Genomic DNA, 6005 nt, shown 5'->3' on the forward strand with positions numbered 1-6005 from the left:
TACCATGCTGTATGTCTAATTTTTTTTTATTTAAAATTTAAATATTTTTTACATAGTGGTGGGCGATTGGAATGGCTGCCAGGTATGCTAACGTAACCAGATACAGTAATAGCATTTAAGAGGCTTCTAGATAGAGTGTGTGTTAGTGAGACAGTGAATTAGAGAGGTGGACGTGGCAGCCAAGGCAGGGGAATGCTCCTCTTGCAGGATTTGAGTTGTCAGGGAAGCCAGCAGTATCAGTTTCAGCTGCAGCTCCTGAAAAACCAAGTTAAGGAATTGGAGCTGGAGTTGGATAAACTCTGGAACATTCAGGACACATTGATAGAAGTTATAGTAACATTATTGCACCTAGTAGGCAGCAGGAGGATAGATGGGTAATGGTAAGGAGAGGGAAGGGGAACATTCAGGCAGTGCAGGGCGCCCCTATAGGCGTTTCCCTGAAAAACAAGTATGTCATTTTGGATTCTATTGAGGGGCAATGACCTACCAGGCACAAGCCACAGTGGTCACGTCTCTGGCATGAAGTATGATTCTGTGACTAAAAAGGGAAGGGATGAGCAGAGACAAGCTGCAGTGATAGGGGACTCCATAGTTTGGGGGACAGATGAGAGGTTCTGTGGAGGAGATCAATTATCTCGAATGGTATGTTGCCTCTCTGGTGCCAGGTTTTGAGATATCCCAGATCAAATTCAAGGCATTCTCAGGAGGGAGGGTGAGCAAAAAGAAATCTTTGTTAATATAGGGACCAATGATATGGGTGGCAAGGGTGAGGAGGTCCTGAAAGGAGAGTTCAGGGAGTTAGGAGCAAGGCTGAAGGTCAGGACCTCCAGGGTAGTGATCTCAGGATTGCTACCGTATAATGTTCTCGTGAGTTTAGAAATAAGAGGATAATGCAGCTCAACATGTGGCTAGAGAAATGGTGTAGGTGGGAGGGCTTCAGGTTTCTAGATAAATGGGCTCTCTTCCAGAGAAGGTGGGACCTGTTCCAATGGGAGAGTTTGCATCTGAACTGGAAGGGCTGGTTTGCTAATGCTGCTCTGGTGGGTTTGGACTAAGTGTGCGGGTGGGGGGTGGAGGGAAATCAGAGTGTTTGAGTAGATAGTGAGGTGGAAAAGGATAAAGGTCATGCATGTATAGACAGAAACTAAAAGTTTGTAAGTGATAGATATGTTCTCAGGTGTATTTATTTCAATGAAAGGTGTATTGTTGGAAAGGCAGACAAGTTTAAGAGTGTGGATTGCCATGTGAAATTAGGACATTATTGTTATTAATGAGACAGTTGCAGGAGGGGCAGGACTGGCAAGTTAATGTACCAGGGTTCCATTGTTTCAGACATGATAGAGAGGAAGGGATGATAGGTGGAAGAGTGGCATTGCTAGTTAGGGAAGATATCACAGCTGTGCTTAGTTAGGACAGAACAAAGGGCTTGTCTATAGAGGCCATATGGGTGGAATTGAGAAACAGGAAAGTTGTGACCACACTGATAGGGGTGTATTATAAACTCCCCAATAGTCAGAGAGAATTGGAGGAGCAAATCAGTAAAGAGATAGAAGACTGGTGTAAGAAATAGAAAATGTCATAGTATGAGATTTTCATTTTTCACTGTAAAAGGGCTGGATGGCTTGGACTTTGTGAAATGTGTTCATGAAAGTTTTCTATATCAATATATAGAGGTGCCAATGAGAGAGGATGCAATACTTGATCGCCTATTAGGGAACCAGACAGGTCAGGTGACAGAGGTATATGTAGGTGAACATTTTGGGTCCAGTGACCATAATGTCATAGTTTCAAGTTAATCATGGTTAAGATGGGTCTGATCCTCGAGTTGAAATTGTAAATTGGAGAAAGGCCAATTTTGTGGAAATGAGAAAAGATCTAGGAGGAGTGGATTGGGATAAGTTGTTTTCTGGCAAAGATGTGGTCAGTAAGTGAAAGGCCTTCAAATTTTGAGAGTGCAGAGTTTGCATGTTCCTATTAGGATTAAAGGCAAAGTTAACAAGCATAAAGAACCATGGTTTTCAAGGAATATTGGCAATCTGATTAAGAAGAGAGAAGTGTATCAGAGGTATAGGCAATATATGGAGCAAATTAGGTACAGGTATCCTTTATCCAGACATCTAAAATCCAGAAAGCTCCAAAATCTGGCAAGTGGGGAGAGAGACAGCAGCATGTCGGCGGGGACGATGAGGGGGAGAGACCAGCAGCGCAAGTTGGGGGGGCAAGGGGAGAGAGTGGCAGAGTGAGTCGGGGAGGGTGAGGGGGAGAAACCAGCAGTGCGAGTCGGGGGGGAGAATGGGGAGAGACCGGCAGCGCGAGTCGGGGGGTCGAGGGGGAGAGACCGACAGCGCAACTCGGGCAGGCGAAGGGGCGAGACCAGCAGCGTGAGTCAGGTGGGCAGGCAAGAGACCGGCAGCGCGACTCAGGTGGGCGAGGGGGGGAAACCAGCAGCGCGATTCAGGCAGGCAGGGCAGAGACCAGCAGCGTGAGTCGGGCGGGCGAGGGGGGATGACTGGCAGTGTGAATTGGGCGGGCGAGGGGGATGACCGGCAGTGTGAATCGGGCGGGCAAGAGGGGGAGAACAGCAGCACAATTCGGGTGGGCTTAAATCTGGCTTTCTGAAATCTGGAAAAATCCAAAATTCGGAACACACTGTCCCCCAAGGGTTCTGGATAAAGGATCGTGTACCTGTATTAGAAGAGTATAGAAAATGTAAGAAAATACTTAAGAAGGAGATTAGGAAGGCAAAAAGAAGACATGAAGTTGCTTTGGCAGATAATGTGAAGATAAACCTGAAGAGGTTCCACAAGTATGTTAAGAGTAAAAAAATAGTAAGGGACAAAATTAGTCTCTTAGGAGATCAGAGTGAAAGGCCTTCTAAGTGTGGAGCCTCACGAGATGGGGAGATATTAAACAGTTTTTTTGCATCAGTACTTACTCAAGAATCTTACATAGTGTAGAAGGAAGGAAAGGAAATAAACAGTAGTGGCATGGAACATGTAGAGATTAAAGAGGAGGAGGTGCTTTATGTCTTACAGTGAATAAAAGTAGATAAATCCTCCAGGACTAACATAATATTCCCTCGGACATTGAAGAAGACGAGTGTAGAAATTCCAGGGCCCCTGGCAGAAGTATTTAGAATATCTTTATCCAGGCGTGAGGTGCCAGAGGATTGGACGGTAGCTGATGTGGTTCCATTGTTTAAAAAAGGCTCCAAAAGTAAACCAGGAAATTACAGGCCGGTGAGCATGACATCAGTAGTAGGTAAATTATAGGAGGGTATCTGAGAGATCGGATATACAAGTATTTGGACAACCAAGGGCTGATTAAGGATTGTCAGAATGACCTTGTGAATGGTAGGTCATGTTTAACAAATCTTATAGAATTTTTCAAGGAGGTTACCAAGAAAGTAGTTGAAGGAAAGGCTGTGGATGTTGTCTACATGGACTTTAATAAGGCCTTTGACAAGGTCCCACATGGGAGGTTGGTTCAGATACTAGGTATCCATGGAGAGAATGTAAACTGGATTCTAAATTGGTTGAATGGCAGAAGACAGAGAGTGGTAGTGGAAAATTGCTTCTCAGATTGGAGGTCTGTGATTGTTGCTGGGACCATTGTTGTTTGTTGTCTATATTAGTGATCTGGATGATAATGTTGAAAATTGAATCAGCCAATTTGCTGAAGACACTAAGATTGAAGGCATTGTGAACAGTGAGGAAGGTTTTTAAAGCATACAGATGGATCTGGACCAACTGAAAAAAATGGGCCAGTAGGTAGCAGATGGAATTTAATGCAGAGAAGTGTGAGATGTTGCATTTTGGAAGGATGTATACATTAAATGATAGTGTGGAGGAACAAAGGGATCTGGGGATTCAGATACATAATTCCCTTAAAGTAGCTTCACATGTAGACAGGGTTGTGAAGAAAGTTTTTTGGCATCTTGGCCTTCATAAATCAAAGTATTGAATGCAGTGGTTGGGATGTTATGGCAAGGTTGTACAAGACATTATTGAGGTCAAATGTGGAGTATTGTGTGCAGTTCTGGTCACCAAACAACAGGAAGAATATCAGTAAGATTGAAAGAGTTCAGAAAAGATGTTGTCAGATTTTCAGAAATTGAGTTACAGGGAAAGATTAAACAGGTTAGGAGTCTATTTCTTGGAGTGTCGAAGAATGAAGGGAGATTTGTTAGAGGTTTACTAAATTATGAGAGGTATAGATAGAGTAAATGCATGTAGGGCCTTTCCACTGAGATTCCACAAGAGGACATGCACTTACAGTGAAAGGGGAAAAATTTAGGGGGAACATTAGGGAGAACTTTTTCACTCATAGAGTGGTGGGACTGGAACAAGTTGCCATCTGACTGTGAGCTCAATCTTAATTTTTAATAATAAACTGGATAGATACATGGATATGAGAAGTCTGGAGGGTTATGGAGAGGGTGCAGGTCAGTGGAACTAGCAGTGTGATGTTTTTGGCACAGACTAGAATGGCTGAATGGCCTGTTTTCTGAGCAGCAGTGTTCTATAGTTCTATGGCTGCAGAGGTTGCGGTAGCACTGGAGACAAATCCATAGACACTCAGTAACTCTGAAGGGACTCTCTTTTGCTTCCCTTTCTCTCATACTTGTAAGGGCGCCAGGCCACACTAATGGTGACTGTCTGCCTTACGGTAGGAAGAAAGCAATTTTGTGTAGTATTACTTGACAAAAAAGAAATCTTGAATTAAGAAACCAAGTAAAGATACAGTCATGGTCAAAACATCATTGCCAATCCCTTGAAAGATTTGTCTCTAACAGATAGGAGAAGGTCTGGAAACTCTACAGTTGAGCATTACAGAAATTGAAAGCTAATCTAATATGATCAGTTTTCAGAGAAACTATTCTCTTGTTAGTTTTGCAGTCTGATGATATTGCTCCTGTCATGACTTCTTGCACCTTCTAATGAGTCAACTTCTGCATCAGATGGCTATGCAATTGTAGCATTCCCCAGGCAATATCCCTTTAGAGTGCTGCTTGAGAAATTAAGTCTAGTATTCACAAATGCCATATATCACTGGACACTTGAGATGACCATATTCTGACAGCATTGCTTCCTAAGGAAATCGCACCCTGTTGTTAGGAAGCAATTCAGGTTGGTTCCTCTCCTTTAGGCACCCTCCCCACCACACCCCGCCCCCACCCCCCACTTTTCTCATCTAATCCATAGCAATTCCCTAATTACTCCCTGGAAAATAGAGTTAAAATCACCTATCTATGTTTAAATGTTTAAAAAAAAGCTGCAACAAAACAGACAAATGAACTTAAATGATATCAGTTTAGGATAAAAAGCTAAATTGGGTATCTCAGGAATCAAAGTTTAAAAAAATCAAAATAACAGTTGTATGCTTTTCAACTCCAGTAGACTAAATAATCTTTCAAAAATTAACCATCTATTCAAACAGCATAAAGTTATCTCGATATACAAAATTTGCATCTAGCAGTTATTATGACAAAGTGAAAAGTTACTGAAATAATAGCCCTGTATAGTTATTTTTAAAAATACATTTAAAAACAAAGAAGTATGTCTGTGAAATCTGAATTCATAGAGTTGGAGAAAACACTATGTAGTTAAAAATACATTTAACCCTAACTCTGAGACTGTTCCATAACTTTCTGTTAGGATTTTCGTTGACCTATATTTACTTGGTCAAGTTTTGAGTACAAAACTTGTATCCAATAATGTCAATAATAATACATGAGGGTTTCCATTGTTTACATGTAATTTTCAGTAGTGGTCCAAAAATACTAGGTGTTGATTACTCAGAGCCAATCAGCTTTCAAGACTTGAACCAGATCCCTGCTGTTTAACAAACATACATGCGCAAACTGCCATATTTGTCTGCCTTCTTCACTAGAGGCTGATTGCTTTTTTACAGGCTGTTCATATTTAACATTGAGCCTTCCTTGGATTTACTACAAAATTTATGTGCCTTCACATATAGGCCTTCACCTATACCTACCACTCAGA

The 6005-nt window shown here is 42.0% G+C and overlaps 1 protein-coding gene and 1 long non-coding RNA gene across 5 annotated transcripts in view; one reads left to right on the plus strand and one right to left on the minus strand.

Annotated features, from left to right (window-relative positions):
• LOC138751771 (uncharacterized) overlaps nucleotides 1-6005 on the minus strand; it is a 692174-nt gene that overhangs the window by 420975 nt on the left and 265194 nt on the right. The gene's annotated exons all lie outside the window — the stretch shown is intronic.
• odad2 (outer dynein arm docking complex subunit 2) overlaps nucleotides 1-6005 on the plus strand; it is a 355511-nt gene that overhangs the window by 159142 nt on the left and 190364 nt on the right. The window lies entirely within an intron of this gene.

The sequence above is a fragment of the Narcine bancroftii genome, chromosome 1, assembly GCF_036971445.1.
Source record: "Narcine bancroftii isolate sNarBan1 chromosome 1, sNarBan1.hap1, whole genome shotgun sequence".
Lineage (NCBI taxonomy): Eukaryota > Metazoa > Chordata > Chondrichthyes > Torpediniformes > Narcinidae > Narcine > Narcine bancroftii.